The sequence below is a fragment of the Protopterus annectens genome, chromosome 6.part0 (genome assembly GCF_019279795.1).
Source record: "Protopterus annectens isolate FY-2018-M chromosome 6.part0, PAN1.0, whole genome shotgun sequence".
Lineage (NCBI taxonomy): Eukaryota > Metazoa > Chordata > Ceratodontiformes > Protopteridae > Protopterus > Protopterus annectens.
The window spans coordinates 780,615,358-780,629,105 of NC_056737.1; the positions used below are offsets into that span (position 1 = coordinate 780,615,358).

The 13,748-nt window shown below is 40.9% G+C and overlaps 1 non-coding gene across 1 annotated transcript; it reads left to right on the forward strand.

Annotated features, from left to right (window-relative positions):
* The first annotated feature begins 2,965 nt into the window (after window positions 1-2,965).
* On the forward strand, window positions 2,966-3,047 carry TRNAS-AGA. Its single transcript has one exon. It is a non-coding gene; the product is annotated as a tRNA-Ser (tRNA).
* Window positions 3,048-13,748: the final 10,701 nt, after the last annotated feature.

Below are 13,748 nucleotides of genomic sequence, written 5' to 3' on the forward strand. Positions count from 1 at the left end.
GCCTAGTACCTACCTATGACTGAATATTTTGCTTTAGCCTGCCTGTATATCTACTGCATCCAGGACTTCTAAACCAGTACACCAGTTCCAGCCTGTTGGAATATTGGTGACTTTTTATAATCAATTGGTAACAGACTAACAAGATACAGTTCATGCTTTTGGCCTAAGTTATTATGTTCCAGTTTACAGTAGAAGATTCTGTGAGAACTGCCATGAAAAGGAGGTCAAATACCAAAAGCAAGCATGATCTTTCTTCTTTATTTTTGAGTTCACAAATCGGTTACTTCTTTTTGACCTTCAATGTATTGTGCCTTGTCTATATTAATAAATTAGAAAAAAACAAGTACTCTCCATTTTGCTCTCACTTTACTTCTTTTATTAGTTATGAAGTCTCACCTAAGGTGGATGTCCCAGCAGAGGTGTAGCTAGGGTTGGACGAGTGTGACAGCCTTCCCTTATGCAAAATGTTAGGAAGCATAATCAGCAGACCCCAGTTTGTCTTCAGTGCATTACTGGTATTTATAAATGAATGCTAGTCTTGCATTTGTGGTCAAAACTGAAGCTCGTCATGAGGCATAAACTCTAGCACCTGCTTGCTACAAATATAGCAGGCAATTTGCGACAGTTTAAAAGGAGAGAAGAGAGCTTTTTTTTTGGTCCTCAACTTAAAGTTGAGGGGTACCAGAATGGGGAGACAGCACTGGGTATAACAACACAAGAATAGCTAGCTAAACCACTAGTCCAGGATCTGTTATCAGATTGCTTGTTCTCATTTAATATTGAAAGGTTTTTCACATTGTATGCATCCATCTTTATTTATTTTCTGATGCTTAATATTAGATACGTTGTGCCAAGATGTTGACTAGTTAAGGCCTTTCTATTTTTGTTTTCTACCACTATATTCTTCTAGCTTGTGAGGAGGACTTTGATCTAGTATTTATTGATTTTGTTTTAGTTTCTGATGCTCAGTATTTGACTTAGGACCAGCAACTGGCTATTTAGGTATTTTCCATTTTTATCTATTGCTATTGTGCCTATCCGCCAGACCTGCAGTACTTCCATTTTTTTTTATCTCAGTCTTCTGTATCTGACATGTTCTCAGCTACTTCATCACTGGTAGTACTAGACCTGAGGGTGAATGTTCATTGTGTTTATAACAGTAACTGCATGAATATTAAGTGAGGAAGAATAAGAAAATAGTGCTTTGAAAGATAGCTGATTCTGCAGACTTGGACTATATCATTTTAAATCTGGTCCATTTATGTATTCATATAGAGGTAAAGTTATAGTTTTGTATTTATGAGATAGCTCATCAAACATAAATGACATTTTTTCACAAGAATGTTTAAGATCATTTCTTGTTTATTACAGTTTAAACATATTCCATGTTGAATAAATAAATACATTTAAGTAAATTTAACTAATATTACAAGCACTGAGAAGAAGTTTCTGTATTATAGCTCGTCCATTGTCCAGTTCTTTATTGCAGATTCAGTGAACTTGTGAAATTCAAATGATATGAGATAAGTAACACTTTCTTGCCTTAAGCAGTAATTTAGGGTCAACTAGGAATAAACCAGAAGCAGCTGGGGTGATCTGCAAGCCAGAGCTGTTTTGCCTCAAACTGCACTTTAACAAACTGATTACAAAACCAATTTAACATGTTTATAAATTTGCCCTTTCAAGCCTATTGTGCCATTTTTACAAATGGATTATTTGCTAGACGATAATTACACATCTGATGTATGTCTGCCTAGCAGATAACTGATTTATCTCAAACAGAAGAACTACAGTGTCACATACCAAAAGGCAGAAAAAGTTAAATGTATTTACTATGTCTTGCCTCAAGCTACACTATTAGAACTACTGTATCAACTAAACAACAAACAAGAATAATTAAGATGTTTGTAAGCCTGCCCTGTCTTTCCTCATAGTACTTTAGACAGTTTCTTGGTTACCTCATAATTGTCAGACCATGTTAAAAAATACGCATTTTTAAATGTCTGCCTTCCAGGTATTACTTCTCTGCACTCTTGCCACTAACTGCAGAGAAGCGACTGACATGTTAACAAGCCTATGCTATCTTACCTCAGGCTACCATGAAGAAGGGTTAACCAACATTCACTATCTTTCCTCAAGTGCAAATAAAGTCTACAGTGTTCCCTCAAGAACTGTTTAAAGATAGTTGCTAGTCTGTCCTGTCTTGCCTAATGCTGTACTTTAAACAGCTGGCCACTTAGTGGTAAATCAGTTAGTTTTTGATGATTAATGTCACTTTAATATATGTTGTCTGGTTACAAGCTGTTCATTCTGGAACTTTCCAAGTTGTTTATCATAAACAAAACAGCTAAAATGTATGCAAGGATGCTCTGTTTTACCGTAAAAAAGCTACTTGGTCACTTAGTTGGGAAAAATCCTTTTCAGTAGCAGAAAAGCCACAACTTGTAATGAGCTGACAATAGCTTTAAATTCCACCAAACAGATACAAATACTCCGACACTGTTCAAATATGCTAGAAAACATACCTCTGGCTCTGATACCTGAACAGACTGTCTCTACATTCACACTGTTTCCCATAGGTCTCACTTGCAAAGAGTCAATGCCAGAATGTGTTTTTAGTGTCCGCCTCAAGCATGACACATGTAATTGCTTTATACTCAAGAAACTGCTTGCTGTGATGTTAGATTTTAATGAAGGGGAGAGTGGGAAAAATAATCAATGCCCGATACCTCCAACAACAGTATCTTAAGTAAAATAAGTCTAAAATAATTAAATGCAGATTTTTAAAACACAGCACCAGCAAGTCTCCTCATACCACTTAACAGTTCCACCAGTGATTTACTGAAGGGACTACTCACTGAGCTGCTGAATTTCAAAAGAGGCAAAAAACAGGCAATACAAATCTAACACGTGTGTGTGTGACTCATATCCCCTGTGGCAATCGTGTGTGTTCATTATGGGTGTTGTAATCGTGACCGAGTGGTTAAGGTGATGGACTAGAAATCCATTGGGGTTTACGTGCACAGATTTGAATCCTGTCGATTACATTTGTGCTGTTTGCCATATCACCAATTCACTCAAGTGTCTCAACAGGTACTGTTATGAATCTGTCATAGTACATGTTGGAGTGAATGACTTGAGACGTACCTCCTTGGACAATATGAAGAGAGACATGATTGAGCCTGGTGAGTATGTGTCCCAGACAGGTATGTTCCTAGCCTTAAGCAGCATACTGTCACCCAGAATGATGCCTCAATACAAACAGAAAATTACTGACTTTAACAATTGGCTTAGTTCCTGGTGTCATTCCAAGGGGATCCAGTACCTGACAGCCTGGGATGACATGACTGACAAGCCACAATGCTTTCCCAGAGAGGGCCTGCATCTGTCTCCTTGGGCTTCAGGTTCCTGGCAAAAGCTCTTGCCTCCCCCATAGTGCCTTTTTTATGCAATACCATGAGATCAAAACTACCAACATGAAACTTTCATCAAAACATAAACTAAAGGTCATGCTACTAAACACTAGGAGTCTAAACATGAAACTGCACTCATTGCAAGCATTCTTAACCCTGGAAGAAGCTGACATTTGTGTTTTCCCAGAAACCTGGTTCAAAGCTGCGGAGAGCACCTTAGCCATACCAGGATACTCATCCTATCATTCAGTCAGACTCCAAACCGTGGGTAGCAAAACAAAAGGAGGCGGAGTTGCAATATATGTAAAAGACATACACACCTCTAGGCTGATCAAACAGTACAACGCACAGGAAACACTCCAGGTGCAGTTAACAATTGACAAGACCCCAATTCAAATCATAGCTAGCTACAGGCCCCCAACTCTGACTCAAGATGCCCACTTCACGTATCTGGGCCTGTTCGAATATATCAGGATCCAACCCTTTACCCGGATCCTGGGCAACTTCAACTATCCAACCATAGATTGTAAGAAATACTCATGCCAAAACATAAATGCCCAGAGATTCCTTGATTTCGTCATTGCAAATACCTTGGACTAGTTGGTTGACACCCCCACAAGAGGTGAAAATATCTTAGACTTGGTATTAACAACATGAGTAACCACTGCAGCATCCCTACAGTGTCATCATCCCTGGTAAGATCCAACCACAAAGCAGTCACTTTCGAAGTCACCAACTCACCTGACCCCCCCCCCCCCCCCCAGCTAGGGTCAAACAAAAAAACTTCTCCAAAGATGATTACAACCTCCTGAGGGAAGGTATAAACAGCTTCACAGCCCCCTCCCCCCATAGGAACTGGCACATATGTGCAAACTTACACCAAAGTACTATATGAGCATCTATATAGCTGCATGGAATCAGGAATACCAGACAGGACAAATTCATCCACCTCAAGGAAGAGTAAACCTGTCTGATGGGCATCTACAATAAATAACCTCTATAATAAAAGGAAAAAAAATGACTGTCCAGGACCAAGAAGGAGAAGGTGTCTAATAGTAAGTAATATCTCCTTAGCCTGAACAAGTAAATAAGAACACTAGTAAAATCCTCCAAAGCAAACTTCGGGTCCAACTCGGCCACATCTACTAAAGACAGTCATAAGGCTTTCTTCACATATGTCTGCAGTCTCAAGGGAAGCACCCAGATCTGCCTCGAACTGGTGGTCAAGGACACCACATACACAAACCCTGTAGATATAGCCAACCTGCTGGCAGACAGGTTCAGTGAAAACTTCACTCCTCTGTCCCCTCCATCAGTAAAACAGGACCTGCCCCCATCCCCTTATCTCTAGTGAGCAAGTCATCACTGCTCTCTCCAAGGCAAAAAATACAGTCTCCATGGGACCCGATAACATCCCAGGCAGCATCCTACATGAACTCAGGCAGGAACTTGTAGCACCATTATAAAAATATCAAAAAGTTGAGATCCCTCATCAAATCCTTTAAAGCTAGCTATGAAAACAGAATTGCAGCAGATAGTAAAGACAACCACAAGGCATTCTATAGTTATGTAAAAAATCTCCATGGCAATACCCAGATTTGCTCTGAGCTACTGCACAATGGTACCTCCTATACCGAGCCAACAGATATTGCCAATATACTGGCAGACAGATTCAGTGCCAACTTTACCCCCTCCGTCCCCCCCAAAGGACCAATCACAATACCAGTAGATTGCCAGGCACCCAGTATTACTGCTGCACAGGTTAAAATAGCACTGTCCAAGGCCAAGAATACAGCTTCTATGGGACCTGTCAATATCCCTGGCTGTGTTCTACATGAACTACAGAGTGAACCGGCACCTCACCTGTGTGCCCTGTTCAATCACAGCCTCACTTCAGGCTTTGTCCCTACTAAATGGCCCACTGCAAAAGTCACCCCTCTCCACAAAGGAGGAGTGACTACAGACATTAGGGAACTATTGCCCCATTAGCCTGATGGGTCTGATATTCAAAGCTATGGAATGCATCATCATGGACCTAATAAACAAGGATATCCAAATCTCCAAACTCTGGATCCCACACAGTTTGGTTTGTGAATGGTAGATCATGCCTGCTCAAGTTGGCCAACTTCTTTGAGTCAGTCACCAGAGCTGTGGATGAAGGCAAGGTGGTTCATACAGCCTACCTTGATCTGATCAAGGCCTTTGATACCATTCCCCACTCAGGAATCATAGAAAAACTCAATAAGCTACACAAAGGGACTCTGGATGACAAAATTTGCAGACATCTGCACATTGGGAGCTATTATTAACTCCCCAAGTGATGTTGACATCCTACAGAAAGGCCTCACTGAGACCAACGACTGGTGTCAGAACCATGGCCTTAAGCTCAATGCCAAAAAATGTGTCATCATCCCCTTTGGGAAAATCCCGGTTCCCATGAATTACCACATCGATGGTAGTCCACTGAACACAGAAGGCGTTATAAGAGATCAGGGAACACAGGTTGACAGCAACCTCTCTTTTGATCACCACATTACCACTGTGGTCAGAAAGTCCTTCTATGTGGCACATCTCATTACTATGGGTTTTGCATCCAGGAAGAAAGAGGTCATTGCCTTCCTCTACTCTTCCCTCATTAGGTCAATCATCGAGTACAATGCCCTATTGACATGTACCTCAGGAGACACCTGCAACTACTGGAGAAGCCGCAAAAGTACCTCGCAAAGAGGATCCTAGGCCTTAAACACTTGTCATATATTGACAGGCTCAAAAAAACTCCAACTATTCTCTGTCTCATATCACCTACTTAGAGGCGATCTCTGCTTGACTTACAAAGCCATGTCTGACCCAGCTCTTTTAGAAATGCTACATCTGAAGAAATCCCAATCCCTCTGCACCACATGCTCTAGAGACCTCAACCTCATTACCACAATCAACAGAACATGCTGGAGGGACAGGTTCATAACCCAAAGACTGCCCATGCTATGGAATAGACTTCCCATACATGTCAAGCAAAGCACCTCATTGGCCCTCTTCAAAAGAAATCTTGATGAGTGGATGGGAAATAGAAAATTCATCCCAGGGATCACTCCAGTGGCTCTAGTTGATAGAGACACTGGGAACTATGGTCGAGTGGCACGATGCCAGGTAATCCTATGGGTTAGGCTTGTAAAGGCTCCATGATCATTAGCCTAGTTCACATCTATGAACCTATTAGGCACCCTATTCAACCAAAGCCTGAGTACCAGCTTCACCCCATACGAGTGGAGGATAGCTACTGTCATCCCTTTGCACAAAGGTGGAGCGTCCACCAATCCAAGAAATTATAGACCTATCAGTCTAACTAGCCTGATCTGGAAGGCCATGAAGTGGATTACCATGGACCTCATTAACAAGGACATTGGCAACATCCAGACATTTCATCCCATACAGTTTGGATTTGCCAAAGGGAGGTCATGCCTGTTAAATTTGGTCAACTTCTTTGAGACAATCACCAAGGCCATAGACGAGAGGAAGACAGTGCACACCACCTACCTTGACCTGGCCAAGGCCTTCGATACTATTCCCCTCTCAGGTATAATAGATAAACTGTCTCAACTAGTCATCAATCCATATGTTACCAGATGGGTAGCAAACTGGGTCACTGACAGAACCCACCTAGTCAAAATAGGGGAAGCCACCTCAAGTAGTAGACCCGTAACAAGAGGTGTACCCCAGGGATTGGTCTTGGGGCCTCTGCTGTTTGGGATATACTTCTCAGAGGTGCAGGCCAAATCTAGTGGGCTATGGCTGACCAAGTCTGCAGATAACTGCAAGCTGGGTGCTGTCATCAATTCCCCTTGTGATGTGGGTCTCACCCAAACAAATGACTGGTGCCAGAAACATGGCCTCAAACTGAATGCCAAAAATGCATCGTCATCCCTTTTGGGGAGAGTGATGTCCCCACCCATTATCACATTGATAATAAGGCACTAAGCACGCAATCAGTCATATGGGACTTGGGCATCCATGTTGATAGCAAACTGACTTTTGACCACCATATTGCCACCATTGTACGTAAATCGTTCTACATGACCCACCTCATTTGTAAGGGTGTCTCATCCAGGGGCAAGGTGGTCATAACATCCATGTATTCTTCCCTTATAAGACCCATTAGTGAGTACAATGCCCCTTTTAGCATGTACCTCACAAAGCACATACAGCAGCTAAAGAGACCACAGAGGTTCCTCACCCGAAGAATCCAGGGCCTCAAACATCTAACCTACACAGATAGGCTAAAATCCCTGTTCCTCTACTCAGTCTCCTATAGACACCTAAGAGGTGACCTCTGTCTGGTATACAAAGCAATCTCAGACCCCGCCCTGATCGAAATGCTGCATATCTGCAAGGCAAGCTCCACTCGAGTAACCTGCACACACGACCTCAACCTGGTGTGTGACATCAATAGGACTTGCTGGTGGGACAAATTTGTGTCCCAGGGATGCCCCCTTTTGTGGAATAGACTCCCTCTCCAAGTAAAGCAGAGTACCATATTAAACCTTTTTAAGTGCAGCCAGGATAACTGGATGGGGAACAGAAAATACACCCCCTGGAATTCCACCTGTGTCCCTGCTGGACAGTGGCATAGGGTGCTGACTTGTTGGAACATGGGCTAAATTCTTGGCTAGGCTTGTAAGGGCCTCAGGGCCAATAGCCTAGTAACTTCCTATGATCCTATGAACTCCACTCCTCCAGCAATATTAACTCAAGTAAAATATGTGCAAAACAACGCAAAAAACACAACTACTTTGAAGCAGGAAACCACATCACTACACTGAAAAATATATACTCAGTCTAAAGGCTATAGACTTAAACTACACTCTGTATAAAGTAGGTGAATATATATATATATATATATATATATATATATATATATATATATATATATATATATATATATATATATATGTGTGTGTGTGTGTGTGTGTGTGTGTGTGTGTGTGTGTGTGTGTGTGTGTGTGTGTGTGTGTGTGTGGAGTTTTCACCAGCAGGAACTCCTAGCAAGTGGTTTTGTCCACTCACTGCTCAAGGACTTCATCTATCTAATAAACTAAGTAAGTTGCAAAGGCATGTAAATAATTGCTCATCCTCACATGATCTGCATTTAGCAATCACTAAACTACCCTTCACATGTCAATTTTTGAAATTATTTTGCAACTTTGCATACTGCTTCCTACAGTAAGTGGTGCAATTTAGAAGAGATGGCAGCAATTTTCCTTAAGAATTTATTCTTTATATACAGTGATTACAACTGAGTGCTGGGCAGTCTCCTTTAGGACAACAGCCTTTTTTTTTCATTCAAAAGCTAAAAAGTTTATCTCACATTTTTCCACATTACTCCTGTTGTCCTCAGTATAATGTAAATGTATACCTCTTCCCAAATGGTAGTACGATTTGACTACTCAAGTGACAATATGATACACATTAGTGTAGTTAAGCATAAATTACACCTTTTACATAATAGAGCGGAATACCGAAAGGCAGAACTACCCATTACACATATTGGGAATAAAGAACACTAGTGTAGCTTTACAGGAAATATAACTAATGACAGCTGAGAATGAAATATTAGCTATATTATGACTACATTCAGCATTATGTACTGCACATGCATTCTATTAGATGCACAGCAGTCACTGTATTAGTTGAAAATGACTTGCATTTCAAAGTAATCAGGCAAGTGATCTAACTGGAATGTGAGATATGTTGTAAGGGGATCCTCTCTGCTTTCACAAGTTACTGAGGTTCCTTAATATGTAAGCACTAAACTATAATTGCACTGCTAACTTATTATATTGTTTGCCTACTGCTAATTTAATCACAAGAAAAGGAACACTAAGCCAAGGTTCATTTCCAAGTATAACAAAATAAAAACATAATTTAATCAAGAACAGCTTCCAAGCAAAATATAGGTGTGTATTGCACATCAAAAATATGAGGATAGGCATGAGGGAAAACAATGGTAATAGAAACCAGTCATAGATATTAAGTAGCACTGCAATTAGTGCAGGTGAAAAAAAACAAAATACTAAATGCATCTTACTGAATTTATACATCATGGAAGCTTAAGCCCAGAGACAAATTAAGTCTGGTAGGAGAAATTACACAGTTGCATTTTAAATTAAAACAAATGTAGGAAAAATAAAAAAAAAGAAAGAACAGAAACCATACGCTATCAACAGCAGGCACAGCCAAGCTAATATACAAGTCTAAGAACTTAATATCTCCAAAGTAAGCTACACAAAACTTATTAGGTACAAGAAATGGACAAACACAAGTATATATACTCACATTTTATTTATTATTTGTTTAGCAGGAAAGTCCAACTTGGAATGAAACCAATTTTCAGCAGAGGCCCAGGGAGAAATGCTCCAGATGCATGTCTGTAACTTAGGAAGAAACCAGAGGAAACCCACATGAATGCAAGGAGGACATGCAGACTCCACCTAGAAGGCACTCCAGCCAAGAATCAAACCGGAGAATCTCTTGCTGTGAAATGAGAACACTACAGCTGCACCAGTGCACTGTCCAAACTACAAAACAATTGGCCATTTGAAATTTGCACTATAGTGTCATTAATTTTAGTAGGTTTCAACAAAGCCTGATTCATCTAAAATATTAAATAAAATATGGCAGAGACCAGAGTAGAATTAATTATTTAAATGTGGCATAAATAGAATATTATTAGATGGTGGCACTGCAAACCAACAGAAAATATAAGGGATTTATTGGAAACCATGTACAATTTAAAGTGAAGCTGATAAATAAACAAATACTTTCTGCTGGAAGCTTCTTCATCATCGGTCTTTTTGTGACTTATCCTTTATATTGCTTAGGTATGTAACACAGCTTCTATGATTTACAAAGGTCCAATAGAGATATGGAGCAATGTCATTCTGCAATCAACCATTTGATTATTTAAGCAGTTGGGTAGCATTCGAGAGACATGCGTGCATAAATAGCATGCCTTCCTTGAAGGTTGGCGTCGAGCTGACACCTCAGCATTTCGTAAAAATCTTCTGCCAATCATTAGCGGACCGGAGTTCAACTGTGGTGACCCCTTACCGGGAAAAATCTGAAAGACAAACAACCAAAAAAACTAAGCCACCCACATAGTAATGTGGCAGGAGACTTGTTTGAGGACTTTAATACTCAAAAATGTAGAATCTTATAGGTTCATAGGTTGGTATTAGGCAATCAGCCCTAGGGCCTATACAAGCCTAGCCATAACAGTTCCCTGGATATTTCTTCCCACATTATTTACTTCCCTGGACCCCTGTCTAGCAGGGTGACTGATGTGATCCCCAGGGTGAATTTCCTATCTCCCATCCAATCATCAAGGTTCCTTTTGAAGATGGCCAATGAGGCGCTCTGCTTGACATGTATGGGCAGTCTATTCCAGAGTATGGGGAGTCTCTGGGTCAGGAACCTATCCCTCCAGCATATTTTGTTCATTGTGATGACAATGTTTAGATCCATGGAGCTTGTGGCTCTGAGGGATTGGGATTTCTTTAAGTGGAGCATGTCCAACAGCTCAGGGTTTGACATGGCCTTGTATGTTAAGCAGAGGTCGCCTCTGAGTAGACGATATGCCACAGAGTATAGCTGGAATTTTTTTAGATGGTCAGAATAGGGCATCTGCTTTAGGCCTGTGATTCTTTTAGTGGGGTATTTCTGCAGCCTTTCCAGCTGTTGCAGATGTCTTGTGAGGTACATACCAAATGGGACGTTGTACTCTATAATGGGTCTAATGAGGGATGAGTACAGTGGGACAATGACCTCCTTTCTGGATGAAAAGCTCTTAGTAATGAGGTGTGCCACATAAAAGGATTTCCTGACTGTTGTGGCGATGTGGTTATCGAAGGTGAGACCACTGTCCACCTGTGTCCCCAAGTCTCTCATCACATTTTCAGTGTTTAGTGTACTGCCACCTATGTGGTAATTCACAGGTACATGTTTTTTCCCAAAGGGGATAACTATACATTTCTTGGCATTAAGCTTGAGACAATGACTCTGGCATCAAGCATCTGTTTCTGTAAGGCCCTTTTGTAGAATATCCACATCATTTGGGGATTCAATCGGGGCGGCCCATGCTATTGGACTGCCAGACTGTAGCCCCCCACAGCTGTAAAAAAAGAAAGAAAGTAAAATAAAATAAAATACAAAGAAAGAAATAAAAAAACGTAAGTAGCGGACCTTCACGCATGCGCACTAGCAGCATTTCCGATATCCAGACTGCTGCTGAGACAGTCTGGAGCATGTGCAGACTGTCTCAGCAGCAGTCCAGATTAAGAAGCATTCAAGTGCAGAGATCCCAAAGGTCTATGCAGTTGTAACTGCATAGACTGTCACTGGAAAGGGATTGTACTTGGATTGCAATGTCGGCAGGCTGGGATTCTCGTCGGGGAAGGACATCTCGCGGGCTTTGTAGTGCTGCAACGAACAAAGTTGTGGAAGGATTTAGTGCTGCAACGAATGAAGCTGTGGAAGGATTTATTTAGTGCTGCAATGAACGGACCTGTCCCAGGTAGGGGGTGTGTGTGTGTAAAATGCCCCAGGTGCTACATGGTGGTGGGTAGAGAATAAGGCTTGAATCCTGTACCTTGGGCCCATGTGGCAAGAGCCTGAATTCCCTACCCACCACCATTTGTAAAAATGGTGCAGATTTTTCCCTCATACTTGTTCTGTTCCTCATAAAATCTGTGGTTTCTGTATTTTTGTGTCATTGCAAAGCCAGTAGTGCATTGGTGCAGTAGTAGCATTGTTGCCTGACAGCTACATGTTCTCTGGTTTGATTCTTGGCTGTGGAGTCTGTATGCTCTCCCTGTTTTTGTTTCCTCCAGTGTCCTCCCATCTTACAAAGACATGTGTCTGTCTGGAGTGTTTCTCCCTGGGCCTCTGCTAAAAATTAGCTTTTCATCCAAGTCAGACTTTCCTGGTTAACAAATGTTAAAAATGGCATGCATTTGAATATCAGACTTCATATTCTTCAGAAAGTGCATGGTAACACAAAAGCTTTTATTCTAGCAATTTTCTAAGTGTATAAGATGGATATTTGAAATGTATCCCTATTTTTGGGACTGTATTCCCCCATTAGTGGCTTCATCCAGGTTTTGTGCTAAGGTTGAGAGCTATGGTAAGAACTGAGTTCACTGAATATGTTTGGGGGCTATATTCCCCCATTACTGGCTTTGTCTGGGTGTTTTTTGCTAAGAGGTTGAGAGCTATGATGAGAACTGAATTCACTGAATGTTTGGGGGCTGTATTCACCCATTATTGGCTTTGTTCAGGTGTTTTGTGCTAAGAGGTTGACAGCTGTGCTATGGTGAGAACTGAATTCACTAAATGGTAGCCAGTTAAGTTTCCGTCTTCCTCTTTCACAAAACAGCTGATTTGGCATAATGGCATGTTGCTCTGACTGTTTTGCACAGGGTCCTGGGTTTAAGGCTAGGCAGTGATATGTATGGTGGTAACACAGCATTTTATTCTAGTAATTTTCCAACATTATACAAGCAATGTTTAAAATGCATCCCTGGTTTTTGGGCTCTTGTCCCCCCCCCCCCAATAAACTTTGGCTTTTTCCAGATTTCTTTGTGCTGCAAAGTTCAGAGATACAACTGAGTGAGTAGATTTTAAAAGGAGCTGAGAGCTGCAGGGGAGCAAAAGTTTAGTGCTGCTTATGCTGAGTCTGCTTGCATTGTTAATAGCACAACAGGTAGTATACTTGCTTTTGATGCAGAAGGCTGTGGGTTCTACTCCCACAGTAGATAGATGCATTGCTAATACTGTACAGTGTTGCAAATTGGGTGGATGCAAAGATACCTAGTAACTATGAACCTGTTATCAGTTTGCCATCCATTCCCTATTGCAATATTGCTAGCTTATCATTTTTTTTAGTGTAAGATAGGGACTTTATTCCTCAAGGTTAACGGGCACTTTATTTATAGATGAAACAAATCAACCTATGAACCTATAAATACAAAGCTGTTTGCTAGCAGCAACCTCTTCATTAGTTACAGATTTCTTTAATGTGAAATTATTTAGATGACTTTTACTTCTTCAAAGATTGTGCATATGTACTGATACTGGTGGACTGTAGAAGTTTGAGTAGACTTTTATGATGGAAATGTTCTGAATTGGGCAGTTTTGTCATTACTGGTGCATGCATTTTGTTTCATTGTTTACTGGAAAAAATTTCAAAACAATAAATTGAAAACACCCTCTAAAACTGTACCGTATTGTACAAGGAATATAATTTAATACAATCAGGAAGGTGTATGAAAGAGCATGTGTATA